Here is a 12,706-nt window from a genome sequence, read left to right on the forward strand (position 1 = left end):
CCTATTGTTCCCCAAGTGACAATATTAAATGGTATTATATATAAAATAGGGGCTTTTTTAATGATATTGTTTAAAACCCATCAGTCATATAAACATGGATTCCACTTTGTTATAATATATGCAGTTTTGCAAATGTCATTCTGCAATTATATTTAAATCGAATATTTTTCTAAAAAATTAAACTGCAAAATTAACAAAAATTTAACCGATAATTATAGATTACCAATTATTCGCTATTAATGTGATAGCTTCACCGACTATAGCTTAATATCTCCATTAAAAATAATATAATAATTTTTAAATACGATTGTATATTCAGTATTGACTGAAATTTCGACCTGAACGCACATTTTGACATAAATAATGTCAACTAAACGCTTTAAGCTGTACATAGCATTTTTACTAATCTGTTTATTTATAATCCAAACCGAGGTACGACTTAAATAGAGACTTCAATTTGTTTGTCTCTTATTTCTAATTACTGGAATATTTTACAGGGACTACGCATTAAATTTCAAAACATAATTTGCCGCTGCAATGATCCGGAATTTGCACGAGTTGATTTTTGTAAAATAGTGGCAGTGTCCCGAAATTCGCAGTACATAACCGCTAAGGGTACCATATTTAAGTTGCCAATAACCAAGTTTAAGGTAAGTTTTTTGTATAATTAGATTTTTATGACATTTTCTTCATTTACTTGTTTTGAAGCTCCGTTTGCATTTTATGAAACGCCTGAATGGCTGGAAACCTTTCCTGTATGATTGGACAATTGGTTGTAACTTCACCAGATATTTCAATAAATTAAGAACTATTGCCTGGGATGTCACCAAAAATATATCAAATATTAAAACGGATTGCCCATATACGGTAAGTTAATATGATTCTGAAATTGTTATTAAATTTTGCAGTTAACGAAACTTTAGATCATAAATACTCTCCACCATGAGTTGTCTGTATTATCTCACCAAAGTGGTTGCAATATAGCATTTCGGAATCTCGGTGAGAAACATTTATGCATAAATTTATTTTGTGACGTTGACCCATATACAGGTCTTTGTATTCTGAGCCCTTGAAAATATCTCTGCAGAAAATTGGCGATATTGGAGCATGTTTTCGTATATGTGGAAGCTATATATATGTGTGGAGGATATATATATATCCCGCCCCATTTTCGACATTTTGCAATTCTTTAAAATTCGTTCTCTACTTACATCAAATTTGGTTGAAAATCTTGCCCAAGATCCACAAAATACCGAAATTTGGGATGTACCGTTATATGTAGATAAAAAATGGAAATGGAAAAATAACTTTTTGGTAGGAATATTTATTACCTAATGAGAACCCGTCTACAAACTCGTCAAAATAATGAATAGCACTATATTATTTGGGAGCTATACCAAAACGTGGACCGCAATATATGACGCGATTTCAACAGACGGACTAAGATACATGGTCTCAGTCGAATATTTCGGGGTGTTGAAAATGCAAAGACAAACAAATTAATTTACCCTCCAATTTATGATGGAGGGTTGGATGACGGGAAATTGGTTTGGATTCATAGAGAAAACTTTGGACATTAAGGAAAATCGTTCGGCTTGGCCCACATTTTAGTATACGAACTATTATTTGTCTGTCCGTTCGTAAATCCATCATAAATGTTAGGCAATCAAAGAGAGATTGCTACGAAAGAGGGTTTTTAAAGAATTTTTTTCTAAAGATCATCAGAGTTATAAGCATTAATTTTTAAAGAATATTTTATGAATTCACCAGAAAAAAATCGTCATGACAAATATAGGCAAATTGATTTTTTAATAGTTATAAAATTTGAATTAAATTTTTATTCCATTTGCAACCTCCGTCGGTTGAAATCACGATAGAGATCGCAATGTTTAGAAGGAACTCTTGCACAGGCATTGCCAGTACTTCTAGGATGGATAATATGGTACCCTCAATATGGTGATTTTTGACACGTTCTTCAATCAAATTGGCTGTAATTTGGTATTTGGGTTCTCATAACGGTGTAACCACATCTCCGCACTAAAAATTAATCATATTGACCCAAATTGGCTTTTTGAGAATTTTTGATACGTTTTTCAGCCGAATTAAATGTAATCTGGCACTTTGTATTCTCATTGGCTGCCAAATCTCACTACCAAAAATATCAATATTAATCCCCGTTATTGCTGTAGCCTCTTAAAACGGTAGCCCCACAATTAGATATTTTGAGAATTTCAATCATCTTTTTCTCAAGAATTTTTCTGTATGTTCAAGGTCCTATCATAACATTACTTCCCCCCTATGAGCCCCCATTTATTTTAGATATTTTGATTGCAATCCCCATGGTGGAGGGAATAAAAATAACTTAACATCGTTTTTAATTGCTTTTATTTAAAAAATTAATAAAATATGTTGATGGTTTGGTTTCTTTATAGCAAAATACCATTGAAGTACCCAAAGCCGAAAATACATACTTTGAGAATATCTTAAAATTTCTTCCCGTACCACCGGGAGTCTATGGTTTATTTATGACTGAGGGTCTGGATAATAAAATTAGAGCTCATGTTGAAATACATATACAAGTTTTGTAATTGTTGTGGAAAATAAAAGTTACAACTAAAATAAATAAACAAATAAATGTAGTATACGTTTTTCTTTTAACACCCTCTGCAAAAGCGGGCGGAGTTCAGCAGAAATTTAAGAAGTTCACACTTGTATGTTTTTATTTGCAAATTAAAAAAAAAATGTTTTGGCTCATTGTAAAATACGTTGTAAATGTTTCAAGTCGACCCGACAATCGGGATTTGGTGAGATATTTTTTACGTGTTTCTCATTTTTTTTTTTAATTTTCTAATTTGGTTTCGCATAAGTACAAAATTATTCGCTTATTATGGATCCCACAAAAATATATGCTGATCGAGTTTGGACTAAAAAAGAAAAATTTGTAGTAAACCCTGATTTTTTAGTGGACATTTGTCAGAAAACCCTCAACAGGAATCAAGAAAATTTTTATTAACATCTTAAGACCAAAATTTTTCGTAATTCATTTGAATAGTTTGAATAGTATTGGTAGTATACATATTAGCAGAGACAAAAACCCAATCATAGAGAATGGAACATAGTTTACTATTTCAGATATAGATGGCTCTGTTCATATAAACCGTTCGCCACACAATGTGAGCTATTAATTTCAATCTTAAATTGTAACCAACCAATACAATAAAATATTTTCACTCCTTGATTGATTGAGAATTCCATACAACACTTCGTAGCAATGAATCTTTAATATAGAAAACAGTAGTTTCACCTTAACTTATAATGGAGTGATGGATGGAAATGCAGATAAATCGATTTTTATACCCTCCACCATAGTATGGAGGGTATATTAATTTTGTCATTCCGTTTGTAACTCATCGAAATATTTATTTCTGGCACTATAAAGTATATATATTCTTGATCAGGGTAAAATTCTAAGACGATCTAGCCATGTCCGTCCGTCCATCTATTGTAATCACGCTATCTTCTGAAGGAATTGATATTTTTCATTTTGGCCGCAGACCTTGGACATTCCAACAGGACTTAGCACCATCGCACTCAGCACGCGCCACCCAAGAATGGTTACAAAACTGAGGTTCCTCGATTCATTTCCAGCCCACAATGGCCACCAAAATTTCCGGATACCAATCCGTTGGACTATTACGTCTGGAGTATTTTTGAAAAGCAAGATTGGCACTAAAAAATACCAAAGTGTAGATCACCTCAAGCAAGCATTTCGCAAAGCAAAATACCGCAGAGTAACATTCGTGCCAAAGGTGACCAATTCGAACAAATCTGGACTTATTCTAAAATTTGTTGCTATTTCCGACATTTTTATACCCTTCACCACACTGTGGTACAGGGTATTATGTCTTTGTCCATATGTTTGTAACAGGCAAAAATAATCGAGATAGACCCATGGTTCCTTTTGAGAATGCATATGCATAGAATCACTTTCTGAGTCGATTTATGCATGTCCGTCCGTCTGTCCGTCTGTAGATGTTAAATTGTAAACAAAGTACAGGTCGCATTTATGATCCGAATTGGATGCAATTTGGCACAGCTCATTTGTTTGGCCCAAGGACGAACCCTATTGAAATTGGGAAAAATCGGTTCTGATTTAGATATAGCTCCCATATATATTTTCGTCCGATTTAATGTAAACGGTCCCTATATATCTTTCGATTTGCACGAAAATTGGCACAGCGTAATGAATTAGGTCTAGAATGATGTATGCCAAGTTTCGTGAAAATCGGTTTAGATTTAGATATAGCTTCCATATATATCTTCGTCCGGTTTATGGTAAATTGTGTACAAAAGTCCCTATATATCTTTCGATTTGCACGAAATTTGGCATCGCGTACTAAATTAAGTTTAGAATGATGTGTGCAAAGTTTCGTGGCAATCGGTACAAATTTAGATTTAGCTCCCATATATAGCTTCGCCCGATTTTAGGTAAATAGTCCACTAAAGTCCCTGGAAATCTTTTGGTATAGCGTACTGAATTAAGTTTAGAATGATGTGTGCAAAGTTTCGTGACAATCGGTTCAGATTTAGATATAGATATATTTTGGTATAGGGTACGTTGGTCAGCTAAGTACTTCGCTTTGTTACAAGAGACATTTGGGTTTGAAAGGTTTTTTGTATAGAAGCGATAGCTTCTGTGGAGAATATCCCAACAAAAAACTAAGGGAACTGATGAGGATCAGTGGCGTGATCCGAAACTATAGTCTTCCCTGCCTTTCCCCTCGGCAATCAATGCCATACATTCTCCACTAATAAATAGTTGTTTTTTATAAAAACAAAATATAAATGGTATCCCAAATAAACCGCCAACACTACTGAAGTACTGAATTAAGTCTAAAATGATGTTGCTAAGCTGCGTGAAAAGATCCATAGCAAGGCCGAATGACACAACGTACTGAAGGAATATAAATTAGGCTCTGGCAATTCCCTGATGTCGGTTCAGATATAGATATATAACAAAAACGCGTCGTCTGTTGGGATGCATATGTAGAATATACCCAAAGTGGTGAAGGGTATCATGTAGTCGGCCCAGCCCGACTTTACTACTTTCCTTACTGGTTTGCTTTTATTCAATAAAATTTAAAAAAAATTAATAATTATGGCGTTTGACTTTGTTGCCGTTTTTTATCTCACCCTGTCTGTATATCACTACCATTTCGTTCGCTTAGAAATAAATATTCGAAATCCTTCAATACAATGTTGAAAAATATATTTCTATACCATCACCTATTTGGTAGTATAAAACATTTAGGATCTTTTACTTATTTACGGATACTTTAATATGAGATGTCAGGACCACAAATTTCTGAGTTCCAGTAAAATTTATACCAATACATTTTGCACCAAGATTTCAAAAAAATGTAGTTCCATATTTGTATTCATAAAATCATTGAATTACTGAGGTGCCCTCGCATGTTACCAATCATTCACGTGGGAGTAAGTTTACATTAAGGTAACATCGCGGCGATGGTGTTCATACCTGAATTTGGACTTTTAATCCATCAGTATAAAAACCAACAAAAATCCAAACAAAAATCAAAATTAGGCCACATGCGATCGAATGAGATTTTTTTGGTCGCTGTGAATAATCACTGACGACTGATGATGAAGTGAAGTGAATGAACGAACGAACAAATGCTGTAATAATTTTTGATTGAGTTGGCGCAGCCGCAGAGCCACTGCGAACTAATGTAATTACAGTACGTTTTGAAATCATGATTTTGAATAGCATTTTGTTGATGTTGTTGTACAATTCTTGTTGCGCTTACAAAGTAATTGACTGTGCAACAAAACCATAAATAGGCATGGCAAAATGAGTATGAAAAGCGTTAATATTCTGCAGTGCATATACATATGTACACATATATGTGGTGTGCATGATGGGTTAATTTAATTGTTGTTATTATAGTAATTTTGGTTTTCATTCATTAAAGTGTTTTGGTTTAATATGCTGGAGCAGAGGGGTGTGTAATAAAGGTGTGTTGTTGGGTAGTACGCTATACGTGGTATTGTACAAATATATTGGGTGAAATGTTGCCAAGTTTTTGGAAAAAAACTAATGGCCGTTTTAAAAATATTTTGTAAAAATCTGATCTTACCGCTTCCTTGTCCTTGGAAAATATTCTTTAAAAATCGAATATTTTCGCTTCGAAAACCATAGGAACTTTTCTTTCAAAAATTGTTTGTGGTTAAAAAAATCATTTCGATGTTCCTTGAAAACTTCATTTAAAAATCTACACTTGTAATATTGAAGGTCTCCGTCATTCTACGTTTGTAGAATTGGATGTCCTTTGAAAAAAAAATCTTTAAAAATCCACGCTTAGAAGGTCTTTGGAAACGTATATTTCAAAATACAAGGTTGTAGGTTAGAAGATAATCATTAAAAATTTTCGATGGAAGGACAGTATAGTATTCATGTACATTGGAAATTTTTTAAACCCCACGGTTGTAGCATTGAAGTTCATGGAAAATATTATTTAATTCTTATACCTTTGACGGTTCTTTGAAAAATATTCTTTAAAAATCAAAGCTTGTAGGATTGAAACCCTTGCAAAAACTATTCATTAAAAAACAACTCTTGTAGGATTGAAGGTCCTTGAAAAAATATTCTTTAAAAATCCGCATTGTTCTGACGATCCTTAGAACAATATTCCCTAAAACTCCACGCTAAGGTTCCTGAAAAAAATATCCTTGCATAAATATTCTTTAAAAATCCACGCGTTTGAGGATTGAGGGCTATGGAAACATGTTGTCTAAAAATTAACGCTTGTGGTTTGGAAATATTTTTTTAAAAAGCTATGCTGTTAGGATTGAAGTCTCTTGGACAAATATTCATTAAAAAACCACGCTTGTAGCATAGAAGGTCCTTGGAAAATTATACTTTAAAACCCCAAGCTTTTAGGACTGAATGTCCTTGGAAAAATATTTTTTAAAATCGCACGCTTTTAAGATAGATGGAACTTTTTTTTTGATAAATGCACACTTGTAGCATTGAAAGTCCTTGGAAAAATATATTTTTTAAATCTAAACTTGCAGGATTGAAGATCCTTGGAAAAATATGCATTGGAAATCCAAATTTTGTATGATGAAAGGTCCTAGGAAAAATATTTTTTACAAATCCACGCTTGTAGGATAGGATGTTTCTGGGGTAAAATATTGTTTTAAATACCACGTCTGCACGAAAGAAATTTCTTGGAAATATATTCTTTAAAAATCCACGATTGTGGGATTGAAGGTCTTTGGAAAAATATTCTTAAAAAATCCACGATGATGATGGTCCATTGAAAAATATATTTAAAACCAGTAAGGAAAGTTCAAAAGTCGGATGGGGCCGACTATATGATACCCTTCACAAATTTGGGTGCATACAAGAGGGGTTAATATCTACAATACCCTGTAGATAGAACAGACATAGAATCTTTGGAGGACCACTGAGCGAAATTAAATGTGATATCTAGATAGATATCTGAACTAATTGAAAAAACACCATACACATACCATTCTGAAATCAATGAAAAATTTCATGTCAAACGGGCAGATTCATTGGTGTAATATTTGTATGAAATCGAGTCAAATTATTTGTGGAAGCTATATATAAACACATGGACCAAATTGAGCAAACGTTGCACATACGATTTGTTTTTTGTTATCATACTAAATTCAATTTAATACCCTCTGACAAATTTCGTGTAAATCGAACAGACATAGGCCCTTCGGTGCAAGATTTACATAAACTCGAACGAAAATATATATCAGACCTATATCAAAATCTGAACCGATTTTCTTGAAAATGAACACACATGATTCTGGGCCTAATTCAGTACCCTATGCCAAATTTCGAGCAAATCGAACGATATATGGGGATTTTGGTGGCCCATTTACCCTAAATCGGACGAAAATATATATGTGAGCTATATCTAAATCTGACCCGATTTTCTCGAAAATTAACACACATCATTATGGAACTAATTCAGTACGCTATGCCAAATTTCGTGCAAATCGAATGATATATAGGGACTTTGGTGCACCATTTACATAAAATCGGACGAAAATATATATGTGAGCTATATCTAAATCTGACCCGATTTTCTCGAAAATTAACACACATCATTCTGGGACTAATTCAGTACGCTATGCCTAATATCGAGAAAATCGAAAGATATATGGGGTCTTTGGTGGTCCATTTACCTTAAATCGGACGAAAATATATATGTGAGCTATATCTAAATCTGACCCGATTTTCTCGAAAATTAACACACATCATTCTGGACCTAATTCAGTTTCGTGGAAATCGATAGATATATATGGGAGCCGAACCGATGTTCGGATCATAAATGCGACTTGTCCTTTGTTTACAATTTAACAGCTACAGACGGACATGCATAAATCGACTCAGAATGTGATTATATGCATATTCTCAAAACGAACATTTGTGTCTATCTCGTGTGTGGCGAAGAGTATAAAAACACACGTATTTAGTATTGAAGGACCTAGAAAAATATAATAAAACAATTTTAGGATTGGAGGTTCTTGGAAAATTTGTAGAACTGAAAGTCCTTAGAAACAATTCTTTAAAAATCCACGTTTGTAGGATAGAAGGACCTTGAAAAATATTCTTTAAAAATCTACGATTGTAGGATAGAAGGTCCATAGAAAAATATTCTTTAAAATCGATGCTTATAGGATTAAAGATCCTTCGGAAAATATTCTTTAAAATCGATGCTTGTAGGATTAAAGATCATTTTTAAAAATATTCTTTAAAAAGTCCACGCTTATAGCTCTAATGGCCCTTTCAAAAATATTCGTGAAATATCGTTATAAAATCCACGCTTATAGCAGTGATGTTCCATTTAAAAATATTCTTAATAGAAACCCACGCTTTTAGGTCTGATGGTCTTTTGAAAAATAGGAAAGGTCCTTTGAAAAATAATCTTAAAAAAAATCACGCTTATAGCCCTAAAGATTATTTGTAAAATAGTCTTCCGCGCTTATATCTCTGATGGTCTTTAGAAAAATATTTTTTAACAAATCCAAGCTTATGCTCTTATGGTCCTTTGAAAAATATTTTTTAAAAAATCCAGGCTTATCGTTCTGACGGTCTTTAGTAAAATATTCTTTAAAAACTTCGCTAATAGTTCTGATTGCCCATTTAAAAATATTCTTCATAGAAACCTACGCTTGTTGCTCTGATGATCCTTTGAAACATATTCATTATAGATCTGATGGTCCATTAACAAATATTCTTCAAAGAAACCCACGCTTATAGCTCGGAGGGATATTTGAAAAATATTCTTTAAAAAAATCCACGTCTATAACTTTGATGGTACTTTGAAGAAAAAAGCCTTTCGAAAATGTACGCTTATAACTCTGGGAACCCTTTGGAAAATAATAGAAATAATAATTAAAAATCCACGTTTTTAGCTCTCAAAGCCCTTTGACAAATATTTTTTTTTTAAATCTGACTTATAGCTCTCATGGTCCATTAGAAAATATTCTGTAAGAAATCCACGGTTATAGATCTGATGGTCCTTTAAAAATATACTTCAAGAAATTCGCGCTTATGGCTCTTATGGTCCTTTGAAATACATTCTTTATATAGTTGGTTTTGATTATAATTCCTCACATGCCTCTATTCTCTCCTCTGTCTATAACTGCTTACTATAGGGTGTAATATTATCTTATTCGAATATCAGAAAACTGTTTATTTTGACTATAAATACCGTTGACTCAGCTTTCATGCCATCGTTCGACTGTTTAACTGAAATTCGATTTCTCGTTTTATGACTGAATGTTTGTCGCATTGTCTTTCCGCTGTTTATAAAGACAAAAATTAAATCTACCATTAAATTCAATACAAATCCAACGTTGTTGTTTTCGTCGTTTGGATTGGCGACAAATTTCAATATCTCTTTGACAAAAAAGTAAAGATGAACACCAAATCGCTGACGCAGCGAACGAAGAAGCCATGAAGTCTGGCAAAAGAATGATGTGTCGGCGGCGGCATACGATTGTTATTAACATAATTTAACAATTTCGAATTTTGGTTATATCCATGTTTCGCTAGTCATTAATTTATTGTGTCTATTTCTATTGTTTGTGGCAGCTAGTCAAAGCGTTTGCTGTAGACGCAGGAGGTGTTGTAGTTACACCAGCTAAAATGAGGTTGGTATTTGAAGTTTGGGAAAATTATGGTCATGCAGGGAATTCTTGCAGTTAAGAGGTAATGGGACTAAAAATAGTCATTTTGATTTTTTTTTCAATTATTTTTTTTTTGTGTGTCGTTTTATGTGGGTGTATTAAAATCAATTTAATCAAAATGTTTGTTTATACTTTATCGTGTGTCATGCAAAATACAAAGGCATTTTATTCGATTCCTTATCAGAAATAGAAATTAGCAAATCTTATCAATTTTTATTAAATGTTTGGTGACAAACTATAAAATGATAAATTTGTTTTAAATAAACAATTTTGCTGAATAATACTCTTAAAAACTGCAAACTTATGGGTCGAATGATTTAAAAAATTATTCTTTAACAATCCTCGATTATAGCTTGGATGATTCTTGAAAAAATGTTCTTAAAAAGCCCACGTCTTAAAAATCTACACTTATAGGTGGGATGATTTTTGAAAAAAATATTATTTAAAAACGTAGAACGTAAGAATTTTGGAAAAAATATTCCTGAAAAAATCCACGCCTATAGCTCTGATTGTCCTTTAAACATATACGCTTATAGCTTCCGTGGTTCTTTGAAAAATGTTCTTAAAAAATTCAGGCTTATAGAACTGATGGTCCTTTGGAAAATGTTCTTTACAAAATTCATGCTTATAGATCTGATGGTCCTTTGAAAAATGATATTTAAAAGATCAGGCTTATAGCTCTGATGGTTCTTTGACAAATATTTTAATTATTTAAACAAATCTACGCTTAAAACTCTAATGATCCTTTGGAAATTAGCCTTTAAAAAATCCAGGCTTAAATCACTGGTGGTCCTTTGAAAAATGTTCTTCAAAAAATCCACGCTTATAGATCTGATAGTCCTTTAACAAATATATCTTAACAAGTGAAAAAGCATTAAGTTCGGCCGGTCCGAAAAAAACTAAAAAATGGACTCATACCGACTTTTTTACAAACCGAAACCATGATACAAATTTCAGAAATTTTTAATGGATAATTGTACCCTCAGACTTATGGGTAACGAGGGTGTATACACTTTGACATGGTGAAAATGAGCCTCATCGAATATTGTTTCTAGACCCCATGTTTCTTTGGACCAAATTAGTTTCAGAAAATTTTGATTTCATCCAAACTTTGCCCATCTTATTATTTCTTCTAAACTTAGTTCAAGTTCGAAGATGGGGAATATCGGTCGACTCCATTTGGTATCTTCCATAGAGGGGCTAGGCCTAAATGCGGGTTATAGTTCATTATCGAACATTACGTTCTAGTGTTTTATCTCGATATCCTCCGCAGGTGAAATTATTGCAACAGAGTCTTCGAACCAAACCCAAAACGCGGAACAAATTAGATAACTATTTTAATATAAACCAGTAAGGAAAGTAGTAAAGTCGGACGGAGCTGACTATATGATACCCTTCACCACTTTGGGTATATTCAACAGATGATTCCTAACAGACGTCGCATTTTTAAAGGACCAGTAAAATGGAATTGGATCCATAAACATGTCATTCTGCAATTCATTACGCTGTACCAAATTTCGTGCAAACCGAAAGATATTAAGGGACTTTGGTACAACATTTACCTTAAATCGGACGAAACTATATATGGAAGTTATATCTAAATTTCGTGCAAATCAAAAGATATATAGGGACTTTGGTGCACCATTTACATAAAATCGGACGAAAATATATATGGGAGCTATATCTAAATCTGAACCGATTTTCAGGAAACTTTACACACATCATTCTATACCTAATTCATTATCCTGTGCCAAATTACGTGCAAGTCGAAAGATATATAGGGACTTTGGTGCACCATTTACATTAAATCGGACGAAAGTATATATGGGAGATATATCCTAATCTGAACCGATTTTTCCCAATTTCAATAGGGTTCATCCTTGGGCCAAAGTGACCTACGCCAAATTTCATCCAAATCGGATCATAAATGCGACCTGTACTTTGTTCACAAAAATATCGACTCAGAAAGTGATTCTATGCATATTCTCAAAAGTAACCATGTGTCTATCGTGTTTCCTTTTGCCTGTTACAAACATATGCACAAAGACATAATACCCATTACCACAGTGTGGTGAAAGGTATAAAAAGGGGGTTATATGGGGACTACCCGAAGAAGGGGACGAATGTTATCATTTTTGGTGGGGAGATTTGTTACCATATACAACTACAAAATACCAAATTGAAACGCATTGGTACCTATTAAGAACTCAAAATACTAAATTACAGTCAATTCGGTGGAAAAATACGATCAATACCCCCAAAATACTGAAAATTAGGAGGTACCGTTATATGGAAGCTACCAGAAAATGTGGACCTATATTTATATTTTTGTGGAGACATTTAGTACCCAATAGGAATCCAATGTACCAAATTTCACCGAATTCGGATGAAAAAAGCGCTCAAGAACTCCAAAATACCGACAATTGGTGGTACTATTATATGGGAGTTA

This window comes from Musca vetustissima, unplaced genomic scaffold (assembly GCF_032173495.1).
Source record: "Musca vetustissima isolate MV318-11 ecotype Yass unplaced genomic scaffold, APGP_CSIRO_Mvet_v1 utg3943, whole genome shotgun sequence".
In the NCBI taxonomy this organism is placed as follows: Eukaryota; Metazoa; Arthropoda; class Insecta; order Diptera; family Muscidae; genus Musca; species Musca vetustissima.